The sequence below is a fragment of the Hyperoodon ampullatus genome, assembly GCF_949752795.1.
Source record: "Hyperoodon ampullatus genome assembly, chromosome: 2".
NCBI classification, from domain to species: Eukaryota; Metazoa; Chordata; class Mammalia; order Artiodactyla; family Ziphiidae; genus Hyperoodon; species Hyperoodon ampullatus.
Genome location: NC_136915.1, coordinates 139,083,037 through 139,101,878, shown reverse-complemented (window position 1 = coordinate 139,101,878; position 18,842 = coordinate 139,083,037). Strand labels below are relative to the sequence as shown.

General features: G+C 43.2%; 1 pseudogene across 1 annotated transcript in view; it reads left to right on the top strand.

The window, feature by feature from the left end:
• The first annotated feature begins 5,765 nt into the window (after positions 1-5,765).
• LOC307065711 (3-hydroxyisobutyrate dehydrogenase, mitochondrial-like) overlaps positions 5,766-18,842 on the top strand; it is a 28,703-nt pseudogene continuing 15,626 nt past the window's right edge. Inside the window, exons 1-4 of the transcript in view lie at positions 5,766-5,799; positions 6,180-6,312; positions 6,431-6,544; positions 17,869-17,932. The product of the transcript in view is annotated as a 3-hydroxyisobutyrate dehydrogenase, mitochondrial-like (transcript). The remainder of the gene's footprint in view (positions 5,800-6,179; positions 6,313-6,430; positions 6,545-17,868; positions 17,933-18,842) is intronic.

Here is an 18,842-nt window from a genome sequence, read left to right as displayed (position 1 = left end):
CTATATGTCCCATCCTAGCACCACTAGGGCTGTTTCATCACTATAACTTTATTTTTTATTCATTTATTTTTTTGGCCGTGCCGTGCGGCATGCGGGATTTTATTTCCCTGCCCAGGGATCGAACCCGTGCCCCCTGCAGTGGAAACTCGGAGTCTTAATCGCTGGACCTCCAGGGAAGTCCCCAGGGCTTGCTTTGACATCCATCGAATGGTGGTGGGTGGACACAGGGAGCAGCTGTCTGTGAGCCATCCTGTGTAGAAATGCAGGGTGGAGGGCAGGCCAGCTGGAGCAGGAAGGGAAGAGGCGGAGGAGGGAGGGAGGGAGGGCGGGCGAGAGACAGAGAGTTTCCGGAGACAACAGCTCTGGCCCTGTCCTAGGGCATGAAAGCTGAGCTCCTAGTGCCAGGAGTCTTGGAGCCGCAGCCTGTGAGCCAGGGTGACTGGCTCTCCTCCCTGGTGTGTGTGTGTGTGGGTGGCTCTCGGCTTCTCAGGCTTGGAATGGGGTGCACGGAGCAGGGACGGAGTAGGGACCCTTCTCTCTGGGACCTCGCGGGCCATCCTTAGCTCACAAAGCTGAGCCACTCCTGGCCCTAAGGGTGGGGGTCTTATCCTCCCTGTCCCCTGGACTGCACCCTCTCACACACAACTTCCCCGTGTGTGCTCCCAGCAGCCAAGAGAATCTGTTTGTAAAAGATTTGGGGGAGGGGGGTAAACATACAAACAAGAGCAGAATGGATACTTTTCCAGAATGGGAATGGCTCTGTGTAACCCCACCCCCAGGGTGACCACAGTCCTGACCTCTAACACCCTTGACGAGTCAGCCTTGGTCTGGGCTTGCGGACCCACGGAAGCTTCCTCATCCCCTCCTTCAGACCCCGTCTCTCCCTCGGCGTCTTTGTGAGACGCACCCGGGGAAGTGGGACTGCTAGGCTGTACTGCTGCTAGAACTCCACCTGGGCTCCACCAGGCTCCAGCCCCCCGCGCTGTGCACCTCTCTGACCCTGAGGCACCTCATCTGGTAGGAGCGGCATCACCTTCCCTCCCGGGACTTGTGACACTTAAGGCAGACACCGAAAAGACAAGTGTTTGGCTCCCTGTCTGGCAAAGGGCAGGTGCTCAATTGTCATAAGTGTCCGTATCAGTAAGGGTTCTCCAGACAAACAGAATCCATAGGGTTTATGTGTGTATATATACACACACACGTACATATGTACATGCATACAAAAATATACAGCTGTGTATATATGCAGTATGCATACAGACATATACACATATAGTATATACAATACACACACATATACACACATACAAAATGCAGTTTGTATATATACAGTATGTATACACACATACACACATATACAATACACACATACATATACACTATACATACACACATAAAATGCATAGTTTATATATATACAGTATGTACACATACGTATAACATGCAATAGACACCTAGGTACATGTATATCATACATATATACACACATACAAAGATATTTAGGTGTGTATATGTATATAGTATGCATACATATATAATATATGCAATACATACACGTACATATAGACACACATATACACCTACATATAAAAGCATGTAGCATAAAAATATATATGTACTGTATATATAAATTCATCATATATATACATATATCATATATATAAGATATATACACATACATATACATAATGTATACACACACATACACACCTATATGTAAATATGTGCATGTAAATACACATATAAATACATACACAAGTGTGTCTATATATAGTATATACATATATACATATAATACCTATACAACGTATACACATACAGGTATACAACATATATACACACCTATATATAAATATACACTGTATACATACATACATACAGTGTACCTATACTGTATATATACACACACCCATATATCAATATATGGTGTGTGTATATATACAGCATGTTCACATTTATAATATGTATACTATATATATACACATACATACATGCATACAATATATACACACACATATAGGCTTGTATGTATACTGTATATAGTACTTACACATATACTACAAACGCACGCACATATAAACATGTGTATACATATATAATATGTATACACACATATACAAATTAATAGGCTTGTATATATTCAGTATTTTTACATATATAGTTTTGTTTTAAGGAGTTGACTCGTGACCGTGAGGCAGGCAAGTGAGGGCAGGACTCTGGGCTGGAGACACAGGGAAGAGCTGATATCCCAAGGCCATTGGAGGAACAGTTCCCTCTTTCTAGGGAACCTCATTTTTCTCTCCAGTCCTTCAACTGGTGGACGAGGCCCACCCACGCCGCGGCACTGACAATCTCCTTTACGCAAAATGGAGCAATTTCAGTGTTAATCTCTTCCGAAAAATACCTTCCTGGCCACATCTGGAATAATGTTTGTGGTTGCCGGGGCCCCACGCAGTGCGCACATGAGATTAACCATCCCCGTGGCGATGATGACACTTTATTTTCTCCCTTGACCATTGTCACTACTATTCCAATTAAAATGGCAGTGCCATGAGGGCAGGGCATTTCCTTTTTTGCCAGTACTGAGCGTCCGCGGTCTGGTGCCTAGCATAGGCTAAATACACGGCATTTTTGTGAACAGAAGCCGGGATTCCGGCTGTCATATTTAATGAGGAATTATAGTCTTCTTATTGGGGGGGAGGGGTGTGTGTGTGTGTGTCACGGTACGTCAAGGGCGGGAGTCGAACCCGCCACCCCAGGCCCCGAGGGCTCTCCTCGGGTCCCCACTTCGGGCCGGTGGGGGTGGCCGGGGGCAGCCGAAGACGTGCGTGCGTACGTGCGTGCGTGCGTGCGTCGTGAGAGCGGGCGAGTCCACGGGGTGGGCCGCGCATGCCGTGAGTGGTTCGCCCCGGCCCACGGCTCACTGTGCTCGCCTCACGCCGGCCCGAGTTCGCAGCAGCGCTGGAGGCCCCAGGCCTGTGACCACAAAGAGGGAACCGGGGGCCGGACGGGAGCGCGGCGGCGGTGGCGGCTGAGGCCCAGGCCAGGCCCCCTCCCCTCAGTCGCCCGCCTGCCCGTGTGCCCCGCCCCCGCCGGCGGCGCCGCGCCCCTCCCCCAACCGCCAGACTAGCAGGGTGCGGGGGCCGCGCGCGAAGACATGGGGGAGAAGCTGGAGCTGAGGCTGGAGTCGCTCGTGGGGGCCGAGCCCGCCGTCTGCCTGTGGCCGCTGCAGGTCTACGTAAGTGCCACCCGTCCCCTCCTCCCGGACCCCCGCCCCTCTTCCCCCACGGCGCGCGCTGAGCCCACCGAGAAACGGAGCGACTCGAGTCGCCAGACCTTCTTTGGAGCCCCCCTTCCCCCCGCGCCGTGGTTCTCCGTGGCCGTTTCCAGCCCCCGCGCGCAGGGTGGGCAGAGGGGAGCCGGCGCCGGCCGGGGGCGCAGACTCGGGCGCGGGGACCCCGCGCTTCCGAGGGGCGCCCGAGCCGGTCTGCGGTTGGCTCTGCAGGGCTGGGGACCCAGGTCCCCCCGGGCCTGGACTGCCGGCGGGCTTGCCCTTCTGTACTTCAGGATCTGACATGTAGGGATTCTGTTTCCTGGTAGTTTATTCTTAGCGCTGTCAACGTGCTTAGGTTTTTCTTTTTATTTTTGAGGGCACCCTTTCCTCCCTCTCTCCAGTTTTTTGTGTTTTTGTTTTGTTTTAGTTAGGCATTTTGTCCCTCTGATGTTGAGTGGGTGGGCTGGCAGGACACTTGGAGAGGAGGCGTTCTGTCCCCTGATCTTGAGTGGCCTTTGGAAAATGACACGCCAAAGGGAAATTTACACAGAAGTCCGGTGATTCCAGAAATGCAGGGTGTCCGGCCAGGTGGGCGCCCGGCCTCTCGTCCCCTGTGGCGGCGTGGTGTGCGTGTACCTTGTCTCAGGGTTTACGCTTGGGCCCCGCAGCCCACCTTCCGGAGGGAAAGCGCAGCGGGCGCCTTGGGCCGGCGCCTTTGGGGCGCCCTTTCGTGCGCTCAGCTTGCGGGGGACCGGCCTCCAGGCGACCCGGCGGGGAAGCCCGCGCGACCCGCCCCTCGCGCGGGCTCCGTGTGTGTCAGTTTTGTGGAAACTGTGTCGCGACCGGGGTCGGGGTTGGGACGCTGGGACCGCCTGGGAGCCGATGTTGACTCCGAGGCCCGGTTCTCCGCAGTTATCTGAGGTCCGAGGGTTTCCAGCCCTCCACTGCGCACTGGCGCTTTCTATTTTTGCCCTTCCTGTGCCTGGAGGCGTGGCTGAGCCTGGGCTCTGGCTTTTCCGGTTGGGTAACTCCGGGTGTCCCGGGTGGGCGGCCTGAGCAGCAGTGGGCCGGGCGGGGAGACATGCCAGGGGAGGGAAACTGAAAGTGGGGAGAACCTTCAGAACTCCAGCTGATCCACTTGCCTCGCCTCCCCGCCCCTCTTACTGCACTTGTCATGCACGGGATGGCTGGCCGGCGCATTTTTCAAAATGTAATAATTTGTGTGTCCTTAGTAGCCGTGAAGCATAGTTCACTTGTAGTGCACAGTTGTAGGAGTTGTGATCGCCATCAGGCGGCAGAGCAATCCTGTCATCCCATTTGCTGCCCTTTGGCGCCAGGGTGCCTCTAGCCTCTTGGCCACTAATCTCCTCTCTGTCCCTAAGGTTTTGGCTTTTCCAGAAAGTCAGATAAACGGAACAACAGCATGTAGCTTTTTGATTCTGGCTGCTTTGGCTCAGCAAAACCTATGCGAGATTCCTCCCGGGTTTGTTTTTTTGTTGTTGTTGTTTTAAATATTTATTTAGTTAGTTATTTACTTGGCTGTGCCGGGTCTTCGTTGCGGTACATGGGATCTTCATTGCCGCGTGCAGTATGTTTTAGTTAACGGCGTGGGGGATCTAGTTCCCTGAGCAGGGATGGACCCCGGGCCCCCTGCATTGGGAGCGCGGAGTCTTAGCCACTGGACCACCAGGGAAGTCCGTCATCCCTGTTGTTGCGGGTATGAGAAGCCACTCCTTTTTCTGGCTGTGTTGTATTCCATTTTCCGTTTGTCCATTCGCCTGCGGGTGGCAGGACTTGTGGGATGCTTCCACTTTTGAGGGGATCAAGAATAAAGCTGCTGTAAACATCCCAGGGCAGTTTTCCATGTGAACTTGGGTTTTTACCTCACTTGAGAAAATACTCAGGAGTGGGACTGGGGTCTGTGCTAAGTGTATGTTTAACAACCCTCCTGCATCTTAGAAATTGATATTTTTGAATATTGGAAGAGTTTAGAAATCCACTGTGACCCAGCACCCAGGCACTTGAAACGAAGTTGGAAGTTCATCTGGAGATGGTCACGTTGTCCCCGTCACTGTCTTTTATTCGAGGCAGAGCAAGGCCACAGATTTGTAACCCTTGTAAGGAAGGCCTCGTGTGTCCAGGCCCTGGCAGGACCTGGCTTTCTAGTGGTGGGCGGTTCTGAAGTGGAGAGCGTCTTTCCCTTGCTGGCCGGACCTCGCTTGGCAGGGTGCGGGGTGTGCTGCCTGCGTGGCCGGGCGCTCTTTCTGCCGGTCAGCAGCCGTTCCTGGTGTGTCTGTCCTACTACCAGGCAGGCGGTCAGGGGCCCTAGTGAAGTGCTCAGCGAGCCGCAGCCTTCCTAAAGTTTGCGGGTAATGTCTGCTACCCTCCCATTTCCCTGCTGAGGAATTTTGCTCTCTGATGGGAAGTGAGGGGGCAGTACTTTATAAGAGTTCATATTCTGTGATGACTCGATGCTGAATACATTAAGAAAATGGGCTCCTTCCAGAAGCTTAAGTTCTCAGAAGGTCAGATTACGCATGTGACTGCACGTTTGAAATGAGTGAGCTTGTTTGTTCATTGATTCATTCATTCTGCAAGCACCTCCTGGATATTTACAGTGAGTGTTCCAGGGGGCGTGGAGGACAGTAGACAGTATTCTTCTTTCTTTTGATTTTTGAATTTTACTTTATTTTTTTATACAGCATGTTCTTCTTAGTCATCAATTTTATACACATCAGTGTATACATGTCAATCCGACTCGTCCAGCTCAGCACACCACCATCCCCACCCCCCCGCGGCTTTCCTCCCTTGGTGTCCATACGTTTGTTCTCTACATCTGTGTCTCAACTTCTGCCCTGCAAACTGGTTCATCTGTTTGAGACAGCTTTGTACTTCCCGCTTCCAGGGGCTCTCATGTGGGCGCTGCGAAGCGGGGTTTTAGATGGTGCAAGGTGGAGGGTGGGCACTAGAACCGGTGCCCAGTGCCCGGGTGTGTGTGCGCTGGATGGGGCGTGCGGCCTAGGACTCCTGCCGGCTCGGTGACCCCGGCCGAGTGCCTTAAGGCTTCTAGGTCTCAGTGTTCTCATCTGTAGCATGGGCTGAACAGGACTCACTCTCTCTGGAGGTTACAAGGTCGCACTGTGTTAATGTTTGCAGACCCTACAATGTAGAACACTTAGGACAGTTTGGAGCATCGTTAATTGTTCCACAGATGTTACCTGGTCTGTTGAATGACTTTGCCTGGTACACGCCAAAGCGATTAGGAAATTGGTATATCCCAGCTTCATTTCCTTTCCATTAAAACAGGGTTCAGGAAAAAAAATCTGTTTTTCAGTAGTCGTATCATATAGTGGAAAGAGCACTGGTGTGAAGGCAGCTTAGGGTTTGAATTCCAGGGCTTATGCTGTCTGTGGCCTTGGCAGGTTACTTTTGAACTGCAATCCCCACACTTGTAAAATGACATTAAAAACCACTCTTTCTGTGGGTTCTTAGAATTAATTAAGCAGGTTATGTGTGTAAAGTAACCTGGCACTTGAATGAGTTGTCAGAACCAAGGGCTGCTGGAGACGATGCTTCTGCCCTAGGTAATCTCCCCTTCTACTGGGCGGCAGGTAAACACAAGCACAGTAGTCAGTGCTCTGGAAGAAGTGAGTTCTGGTGCTCCAGAGCACAGAATCTTTTTTTAAAATTTAATTATTATTTTATATTGGAGGTTAGTTGATGTACAGTATTGTGTTAGTTTCAGGTGTACAGCAAAGTGGTTTAGTTATTCATGTATCCATTCTTTTTCAGATTCTTTTCCCGCACAGTTTGTTACAGGCTATGGAGTAGAGTTCCGTGTGCTATGCAGTAGGTCCGTGTTGATTATCTAGTTGATACAGAGTCGTGTGTATATGTTAATGCCAAACTCCTAATGGATCCCTCCCCCCGATCTTTCCCCTTTGCAGAGCACAGAATCTTGGAAGGGAAAGTTCAGGGTAGGCTTCTTGGAGGAGGTGCCATCCTTTCTAAGGATACGTAGAAGGTCCTGGGGTGGCAGGAGGGAGCAGTGTGTGTCAAAGTTTGAGAAATATAAGAAAATATGGCAAAACTAAGGTATAGGACTGGAACTCAGGGTTTGGGAAAGAAATGAGAGTTGATACTGGAAACTTAGTGGGGCCCAAGAGAAGGGGGCCTTGTTTGTCCTGTCAGAAGTTTAGATGTTTATCCTGAGGGCTGTGGGAAACCCTAAAGAACAGTGAGATGGACTTGTGGTTTAGAGGCTCACTCGGACCTCCATGTGCAAGGCACTTGATTGGGTGCAGGGTGAATTGTAATCTAAGGTTCCCACTTAAGTTATAAAAGGTTGGACTGGATTTTGCAGATCTGAGAGAGAATGGGTGAGGCCTGGTGACCAGTTAGAAAAGGGAGGGCAGCAAGCGTGGGTGACAGTTTACAGCTGCATCTTTTTGAGAGATACAGAGCACAGTAGGAAGGGATTGGGGGTGGGGAGAGGATCTTACTTCATCTTCAGTGCTTTAGAGGGGCCTGGTAGACAGGTCTGGGCCCAAGGTTCAGATCTGGGCTTTTGGTGAGGAGAGGTGTTTGAAGGCATGGGAGAGACTTAGGTTACCCACAACAAGATCCAAAGAATCATAGGTCTGAGGGCTTTTGAAGTGGGTATATTGAGGAAGTTTATAAGCTGAAAGAAAGCAGCCAGCAGAGAAAGGGTGTGAAGATGTAGGAGAGGAAATGATTGTTCATTTGTTTTCAAAAAGCTGAATACGTATCGTGTGCCTGGCCCTTTTCTAGGATCTGGGGTTCTCACCATGTGTTACCTCTTCTGCAAGGACAGTTCAACTCATCCCCTGGTGAAGAGAAGTCAGATTATTCTTTTTCTTTGCATCCCATTCAGGTGTAGGAACTGTTCTGTACCTCTGAAGGGACTTTACTTAACCAGAGTAATAAGTTAGAAATCAAAAGAAATTAGAGCTGGAAGGGACCTTAAAAGCCACTGTACTTAATTTTGCCTAATATTTTACATTGATTGTAAGAAAAATGCAGAGCCCATTCTCTTCAGAATTCCTTCACTGAACTTTCTTTATGACTTTCATCCAGTGGGTCTAGCTTGTAAATTTTGGCCTCCTCCTAAATTTGCTTCTTCATCCACATTACATTTTGCCCCGACTATGGTAGAAACTGCTGGGTGGTTTTGCGGCCCCGGTCTCAGTTCCTCTAAGTTCATCTGCCTACTCGGGTTGAGTGATCTTCTAACATGACAAGATATGCCTAAAATAATGCTGCTAATGGCTTGCCCACACAGAGTTAGTGCATACTAGCCGCCCAGCATGTGCTCTGCACAGAGGCCTGTAATCTGAACTGTGCTTTGCCAAGCCTCCTGGGGCTCTTTGGCCCTGAGGAAGGGGAGCTTTTTGTGATCACTCCCTTTATCTAATTGGTCCTTCAGCAGCGGGGCGCCTCTTTCTAATCAGCGGAGGCACCCTTACTCAGCCAGTGGTAGCCCCAGGCCTCATCACCTGTGGGATACAAGCCATGCTCTCTCCCAGGCTTGCTTGGGCCAACATCTCTATTTTTATTTCTGTCTCTTCTCACTCTTGGACTCCTGGTCTTTAGTCATCCCCACCTGCAGTATTTACAGTGCCCAGCAGGTGTCAGGCTCGAGTGTCTTTTCACAGATGTTCCCTCTGCAGTTAATGCACCTCCTACTCCACCTCTGCATAGCCTCATCTTTCTCGACTGTACTTCAGGGTTATCATGAAGCCGTCACTTAGCTATAACTTTTGGCCTCCATAGGCACTTCTGTGCTTAAAGGTTATGGTTCTTTATCTCATGTGATTGAAATTTTGAGTTTATAGATCTTCGTCCTTAATGAGGCTTTAAGGACAGGAGTCATTTCTAATCCTTAGCACAGAGCAGATGCTTTTTAACGGTGATAAAATGTATGGTTTAAATGACTCATTTTACAATAATTTTGCTTTAGCTTCCGATAGAAATAAAGTTTCCAGATGTTGTGTTCCTGCAATAAGAAATAAAGATGTGATCTTCCAGTTGTGTAAAGCTCATCAATGCTGTGTAAGTGAGTCGGGTGTGCTAAGGAACGTGGATCCAAGTGGGCTAGTTGTGAGAGAGAGAGACTTAACTATGTTAACAAAGGTAAGCCTTCATTGTGTCCTGCCAACATTTGATAGTTGCTTTTTGGCAAACTAAAGCCATAAAATTTTAAACTGTTCCTCGCCATTAAAGGGATTGAATATTGGGCCACTTTGGTGCACCTGTGTCTTGCGAATTGTCCAGTTGGAGATGGAGGTTTAGAAAGTGAGTTTCAGTCTTGTTTAAGTCTCTTCCCATCAGACTGGCCTCGTGATTTCCTACACACCATGTTACTTCCTGTCTACCTTTCCTTGGTGTTGTTCATGCCTGGATTGTCTCCTGTACCTGCTCAAACCTTGGTCCATTCTCATTTGTACCATGGAAGTTTGTCATGCCGGATACTGTCAGAACTAATTTTACTTAAGTTTGTGTTAAGGTGCAAAGCACACGTTTTGTATATTATCTGTTTTTTGTGTTTGTTTATATTTTTATGGTTTCTCTTCAAGAAATATTATGAGTAGGGAAATAACGAGATGTAAAGAGAAAAAAGTCATCATTCTCTTTCAAGTTGTTAGAACATCTACCTGCAATCATAATGCACTGTGGTATGTGTTAAAATAGGAAATATATGTCATGTCCCGTAGGAGCAGGAAAGTCAGTGGTGTTGGTGAGGGTGTGTCATGGAAGTAATCACAAAGCAGGTGACTGCTGGTTGGGGTCCTGAAACATTAGTGTGTGTTCCCTGTGTCCAGTAGTGGTCTGGAGGGGTCAGGAAGCGTGCCTTTCAATTTGAGGGAACAGAGGGTTTGAGGTGCTCTCTGTTCTATTGCTCTAGTATAGTATACTGCATAGCAGCTCATAAAATACTGTGTTTATAGTTGATATTTAAATTGCTGATTGATCATCAAAATTGGGATGTATCATTGGAAATGAAAATAGGAAGAGTCTTATGCTTTTTAGGTTTTTCCTTTTTTTCCGATGTCTCAGAAGGCTCTTTGACGGGGGACTTTTTATTCTCCCATACAATTCCATGAATACTTATACCCTGGCACTTATTTTAATGGTATTTTCAATTTATAAATGTCTCTGAAACACGTACTATAAACTATTTGAGGGTAATGACCATGGCCATGGATGACACATCTTAAATGTGCATCGTGTTAATGTTTGAGTGTCAAGTGGTCTACCATCAGTGCTTCCTTCTTTCACCCAGTTTTCTTCCTCATTTCCTTCTCCAAATTTGTCTCATTTTTCTACTCTCCCTTTTGCTTCTCTGTTCTTGCTTTCTCTTTCCCATTGCATGTGTCATTCTTCTTCTTCTTCTTCTTCTTCTCCTTCTGACTTCATTATTATGGCCAACCAAAACCTTTTCTAGGATTGTCTCTATCTTCCTTTCCTCTTCATTGCCATCCACAAACTCTTAGAGAATATTGTTGCTTGACTCCCTTACTTCCTAGCATACCCATGTACTTCCTGATCACTTTAGAACATTGAAAAGGGTTGGAATTTTTAAAAATAGGTAATTATAATCAGTCTTCTTTCACCTCTGGCATAAGACTCTTCTTCCTCAATCTGACCATTCTTAAATCTAGAAGTACTCCAGCTTCAAAACATAAGAGGGCTAATTCTGCCTAAGGGCACCAAAGAAGAATAAAGATGCCACAGATAAACGTTTAGTCCAGATTTATAATGGACTCTTAAGTGCCTAGTTGAGTGCTAACCGTTAACTCACTTGAACAACAGGGAGGTCATGACACAAACTAACATGTTAATTGTATAGACACTTCACCATTCCTCAATGTAGCTGATAAACTGCATCCAGTTAGCTTAAATAACATGAATGATGAATTTCCCTGCGTATATAAATTGGGAGTTCCTAAAGTTCTCTTTTTCCCTTTGTACAACTACTGACTGCCACCTTGCTTGGTCAGTGCAATAGAAAATGATGACTAAGAAACACATTGTCTCAATATCAGTGGACATAATGTCCTAGTAGTCTATAAAAATCTCAAAATTCTTAATCTAAAAGGTAGTTCTGCCAATCTTATATCCTTTTCCTTTGTTAATATAAATATCCAATCTATGAAGGTCTCAGTTTCCTTACTTAGAATATGAGGTGGATAGATTTGCTAATATCTAGGGACCTTTCCAATTTTAGTATTCCCTAGTTATAAGGGCTGAGCCAAATACAATGGCTCCCTTAATCATTAACCTCGCTCATGATGAAAGTTATCAGCAAGTTCTACTTGTAAGCGATCAAACATTCATATCCATGTATATTGTAGCACATTGACTTTTACAGAACTCAAAGTAACACAACATAGTTACATTCATAGACTTAAGGTCACTGTGGTATACTTTACAATTTTTCTTCTCCCTAGGAAGGAAATGTAGATCCCTAGGAAGGGATTTCTTTCTCTGCCTTTCAGTAATGTAAGCCTTTTATTATCTCTTGGATCCTAAAAATGGGTAGGGTTTTGGCAGGTGGAGCTTAGGACAGACATTCCAGGTGACAGGGACAACACGAGAAAGGGCAGAAGGAAGAATGGATTTTCAGAAAGACTTGATATCTTACATGATGAGAGCAGCGTTTCACAATCTCTGTCCTGCAGAACACTGGTTTTAGATGATGTTAATGTAGTTACAAGACAGAAGCATTTGGGAAGAGCTGTACTCTACATCCCGACATGAAATTCAAGTTTCACTTTGTTACATTACATACTCTGAAAAGTTTTGGAGGAAGGAATTGATTTATTTTTGTTTAATTCAGTCTTACTCACAGTTACTTGACAAACCTATATTCAGCTGATGGGACTGTATTTTGTGAAAGGCCAATCGGAGAAATGGTGAGATGGAGCTTAGGATATTTCTCTGTTGGGACAGGCATGTGATTATTTTTCTTATAATTCTTTACTGTTTGTCCTAACAATTGTTACTTTGCAGGAGTCAGTTTTTTAGTTTTGTTTTTTACATCTTTATTGGAGTATAATTGCTTTACAGTGTTGTGTTAGTTTCTGCTGTATAACAAAGTGAATCAGCTATATGCATACATATATCCCCAGGATTCAGTTTTAAGCCCTCTGTTTTTACCTGAGTTATTGGGACTCTTAGAAAGCTCAACAATCCTGGAGTCTTCATCTCTGATGTAGTTTCCAGAAGCTCCTGGCACTTACCACTATTTCCTCTTGATTCTTTCCTCCGACTTCAGACTTCTTATGATTATGAGCTGATGGTTTTCTCAGCCTCTAGTGTCAAAACCAGCTACCTCACTCATCTTCATTGTCTCAGTTACAAGGTGCAATATTTCCCATGTTTATATGTGTCAAAATATAAGTCAGGGATTGATACATAGCATATGCGTAATAAAAATTGTATTTCTTTTTTTTCTTTGTTCAAAGGTATCCAAACACTGGCCAAGTTCTTAAATTGAAAGTAGAGTGATCTAACTTATTCAGCTCATCCAACCATCAATATTCAATACTTGTCTTTTTTCTTACACATATTTCTTGTATTCCAATTGTGACATTCTAGAGCACAGTGAGTACATTTATAACTTATTACTGCATTACTACCTTGGCTATTCCTTGACCAAAATTTACTTCATACAACTGACAGCCTAATTAACCTACTAGAGTTTTTTTTAATGTACGCATACATTAAAAAAAACTCTAGTAGGTTAACTGCATTGCTAATAACTGAATTTTTACACCTCTATGCACCCATGTATCCAACACCAGATCAAGATATTATAAAATATTTCTAACACCCTATACGGTTCTCTGTTACTTCTTTCTGTTCCATACTCTACCAGGGCAACACCTAAGCTGACCTCTATCTATCACCATATATGACATACGTGGAAACACACAGTGTGTATTCTTTGGTATCTGGCCTCTGGTTACATATCATTATATCAGTAGTTTATTCTTTTATTGTGTTTTCCTGATTTTTTAAACCTAGACATTCATACAGTGTCAAAGTACCACTGAGTTCTTCATATTATTATGCTGACCTCCATCTTCAGGGGCTTTCCACAGTCTTCCATGTGTCTTTCCACCTACTTTCTCTTCCATCTAATTATGTTTCATTTAACCAACCTCAGCCAGCCTTCCCCCATATTCCCCAACACGTAGCACTCCTGTGTTCAGCCAGTTTTGTCCCCTATTCCATAAGGCCTTTGTGCCATTCCTGACACTGTGCCTGTTCCCTGCCCGGAAGGCCTGTTCCCTACCCTCTATATACTTGTTCAAGACTCAGTTTAAATGCTACCTGTTCTGAGAAGTCTTCTCAGAAGAAGCCAGTACTTTTTGGAATCCTTCTTTAATGAAATCCCATAGCAAGTGTAATCTGTCCTCCCTGATCTGGTAATTAATTATCCATTGTTCCTGTCATAGAGTGTTTGTTTTCCTTGTGTGCTGTTATTATTTATTGAAGCAGATTGCAGTGACTTGAACCAGGAACTGGGTCATTTTCCTCTTCATTTTAGTGCAAGTTTCTGTGATATGAAGTTAAACTCTTTTTCCCTCACTTCCCATTCACCCTCAGCAGTTGTTAAACATGAAGTACAAGTGAAACTTATTGGTTCACAGGTTTTTGTGGTCCTTGGTTCTGGTCCCTAGGTCTAAGCTGCACTTCTGTAGTGCTAATTTGACTGATTTCTTATTGTCACGTAACTCAGGAATTAAGTAAATCATTACAAATTTAGATACATATAAGATAGTATAAAAAAACCCAGTGGATATCAGAAGTTTTGGCCTGGAGGAGAGTGTTGTATGAGTCCTAATTTGGTGGGGCTCACACTTAATGATCAAGCCTTCCAATATTCCACTGTAAGTAAGAAAGAGGTATGCAAATATATGGTTAATATTTAACAGGGTTGATAAAAAAGAGAAGAGAGAAAGGGACGACAGATATTTTGAGGGCCTTTTGGAATTCATGAACAATTATGATTGGATGGGGAAAAAGAAGAACCGAGGGCTAACCTCCCACAAGTGAAGTCAGGAAAGAGAGAAGGGCTCATCTGGTATGCAGGTAGAGAGGTTTGACCTACAGAATCTTAGAAAACCTCAACAATCTGAGCAGCGTTTGCAAGAGGCAAACTAAAGGGCTAACAAAAGTCTGCAAAAGTCTCACACAAAGAACTCTGGCATGGTGTTCATCATCTAGCTAATCCTAACATGCAGACATTTATGAGAGTAAAGTCAGGTCTTTGCCAGAGTGGGTTTCTTATTTGGGCAACTGGGTCAAATGAAGAAAGGCAGGTGTAGGCTGCCAGAGTAATAAATAAGGAGAGGAAAAAACAAAAAGAACGAGACATATCATTCATCAGTGATTTCCCCCCAGTATTCTTAGCCTCCACCTTATCTCCATCTTACTGCTAACACAGGAACTAGACCGAACAGTGAGGTAAAAGGTCTCTACAGAAACTGAGGTAATATAGAAAATAAAAAAATAAAACATAAAATTGTAAATTTTCTTCCTGGGGTAATTGAGATGATAGTTCAATAATAACATAAGATCAGGTGAAGTGTAAAGAAATTTTAGAAAAGCTGGATAAAGTAAGAAAACATCTGTTCGCTGGCATCTGAATGTTAGAGAGACACCAAGACATGTGAGCCAAGTTGTGGAGAGAAGGGAAACACAGACGCAAGCTTGACACTTGGTGCAGCTTTTGTCCTTGGGGCATTTGCTGATTCAGCTCATACAGCCTAGGAGCTGAAAAGCCAAAGAGTTCAAAAGACTGTAACCACAGAAGCCAATGGGCAACAGCTCAAGCTAAAGGCAACAACTAATGGAATGACAAGCTAAGTGTATCTTTAGTCTCACAGGGCTGCGGGAACCATTACATTTAAAGCCTAACAAATACAAGGGTAGTTGGGAATAGGGAGAATCCAAACATTCACATGGTAATCCCAAAGGGCAACACCCATAGAGGAAGGACAAGACAGAAATAGACCAACCTTCACACAGACTGAAAAACGGCTTTGAATGAGCTCAAACTGAGAATGGACTAAGGTTACCAGTCCCTATAGTAACTGTCTGCCATGGGCCAAAGTAAATCTTTTCAAGAGAAAGATAACAACATCCAGAATGTGGAGGTATCTTTATAGTTTCCTAAAATAAGTTAAGCCCAGTTTTAGTATAAAAAATAATAGGACATAACCAGGAAAAAGACTAAATGATCAAATGTTCAAAAAAGAAGAAAGAAAGAAAAAAGACAATATAAATAGACACAGGAGGACAAGAGTTAGCAGGCCTTGGTTAAAAAAAAACAACAAAACTACTATGGTTAAACAAAGAAAATAGACACATGGCAAATAAGCATATGAAAAGATGCTACACATTCCATGTCATCAGTGAATTTTGAATTAGAACAATAATGAGATACCACTACACACCTATTTAAATGGCTAAAATCCCAAAACTGAAAACCGAAGTTGGTGATAATGCGGAACAATTGGAATTCTCATTTGTGGCGAGCGGGATACTTGGCAGTTGCTTACAAAATAAACGTACTTTTACCATACAGTGATCTAGTAATCATGCTCTTTGGTATTTACCCATAGGAACTGAAAAGTTATGAAAAGTTATGAAAGTAAGAGCCTTTACAGTGAGAAAATTCTATGATTCTCTGGTTTTTCAACTCATTAATTTGTGTAGTTCATCCATTTTACTCATTGTATACACTTAAGTATATTGTTCCTTGAAATGGCCCTTCAAAGTTGTTTCCTGTGCCACACACTATGAATGTTAGGGTTGGTCCTGTGTAAGTCTTACCCCCATTGAACTAGTATTATCCCTAAACAAGCAACTTTCTTCCATAAGGAAACAAAAAAGAGGTTCAGAAATGTCCAAACTAAATTTTTATAAAACTGTGTTATCAAATCTTCTTTATCAAAAAACTTCAAACATAGCAGTATGAGTTCCCATATACCCTTTACTCAGCTTCCCCAAATGTTAACATTTTATATTACTAGAGTATAATTATTGAAAGCAGAAAGTTTACATTGTCACAATGCTACTAACGATTTATAGACACGTATTCAAATATTGCCTATTGTCTTGTGGTCCAGATTCAAATCTAGGATCCCTTATTGCATTTGCTTGTCATATCTCCCCATTCTTCTCTAATCTAGGATAGTTCCTCAGTCTTTTTTTGTCTGTTATGACCTTGAACTAATGGAAAATCTTATGCAGTCATTTTGTAGAATTTTTCTCAAATAGGGTTTGTTTGATATTTTCTCATGGTTAGACTGAGGATATGAATTTCTTGACAAGAACACTTCAGGAGAGAGATTATGCCATTTTCAGTACATATTAGAGGTACAAACATCTGTATGTCTCACTACTGGGGATGCTAACTTTGATGACTTAGTTATAATGATAGCTGCAAAATCACTATTTTTCCCTTTGTAATTATTTGAGATTGTTCAAATATTCTGCTTCTTGTTTAATTTTCCCATACTAATTTTAGCATCCATCAATAATTTTTGACTCCACCAGTTACTGTGGTGTTTGATGATTGTTCATTTTCTATTCCCATCGTTCCCTCTACATTTATTAACTATAATTTGAGTATAAGAAAGAGCTGTTCTTCTCGTTCATTTATGTATTTATCTGGTTATTTGTTCATATATATACATACATCAGTGTGAACTTGTGGATATTTATTTTATTCTACGGGTTAAAATTTATTACTATCATTAATAGTTTTGTTTCTCAAAGTGTTCCATATTTGGTCACTGGTACTCCTTCCAGCTGTCTCCTATATTTTTCCTACATGGCCATACAATTTTTGGAGTAATATCTTACTTTCTGACACCACAAAATGCTCCAGACCCATCTTTTACTTTCCTCTGTCTCAGCCTTGAATCAGTCATTTCTCCATGGAGTTCTTGTTCCTTGCATTAATAATGGTATTCAGAAACCAGAATCTTGGTATGAGGTGGATTTATCACTATCCAAGCTACCTCATTGTGTTTTCAGCAGAGAGAGCTAAAAATATATATACGAATACATAAAAATATACAAGTATCTCTATTTTCATATTATCTATCTGGGTGTGTGTGTATACACACACACGTGTGCACACACACACGTTATCTATCATCTATCTACATATATATATAACTTCAAATTGATATATGAATTCAAATTGATACCTTGATTCCAATGCAACACCACAGGGTTTATTCTAGCCTCCCTTACCCTTTCCTTATTTGTCACTCTTTAACAATTAGAAACCTGATTCTCATTATTTGCAGTCTATTTAGTCATTTGCTCAATTCTGGAATACACATAAAATATTTAAAAATCATTAACCTGTACACGTGTGAAAAATAAATTTACTAACAAGTTCAATATTTGTGTACATTTCTTTTTGTCTTTAGCTTTTCAGTATATATTGTGCATGGTTAATTACAGTATATTAAAATACTGTTTTCCAAAGTTACTTAGGTTAGCTCTTTCCCACCTCCTTCAGTGTGTTTTTTTTTCTTCTGCAGTGTGAGAAAATCCAGTACTTTGTGTTCAACTCAGACTACCAAACCAGAAGTTCTAGCAGAAAAGGTGATAATCCATATGTGCAATAAGATCCCCAGGTGATTCTTTTCATTGGAGAAATATGAGGAACACTGCTTGACGTCTCTACAACTAAGATGTCTAAAATGAAACTTCAATTATTCCTTCTTCCAAACTGTCCCATCCTGCAAATCTTTTCTTCCTCAGTGAATGGTGCCATGATTCACACAAAAAGTAACTCAATGCAAAAAACCTGGGAATGATCCTCAATTCCTTCCTTTTCTTCACTTTCTGCATAGACTGTATCATTAGGTCCTCTGGAATCTCATCTCTCTATCTCTCTCTCTCATCACATATATAATGTTTCTCTTCATTTTCATTGCCACCATCTTAGCCACTACCATTTCTCCTTTGCTCTACTTGAACAGCCTAGTATCTACACAACTATCTTCTCATTTAATTGCTTTCTCTTGCATCTAAGATAAAGTCAAAATCCTTAGCCTTATAGATTCTGGCCTTGCCTTTTCTTGTAAGTTGTATTTTCATACTTATAAGTACAGGCACACTCACAAGCACACACGTATAGTTGGTATTGTTAGTTTAGGTTTGGTTTGCCCTCCCATCCTAGCATGAGAAAATTAAGAAACAAAGTCAAACCAAAAAAAAAAAAACTTTAAAAATAAATTTGAATAATATCCTTTCCCTCCAGAACATTTCTCTAAAGCAGTATTATCATTAATGGCAGTACAGACCAGAATTTTTTCCCTTAGACATAAAGGCATGGTGAAGAAGTCTCATTAAAAACTGGAATCTAAGCTTTCAATGTCAAATTCTGTCTCTAATCTTCTGCAGTAAGCCATAATGATTAAAGTATAGGAATCTGAATCAGAGGTCTGGTTTAGTATAATCTTTTTTGTACTAAGCTTTGTACCTTAGACAAGTCATTTATCTCTCCATT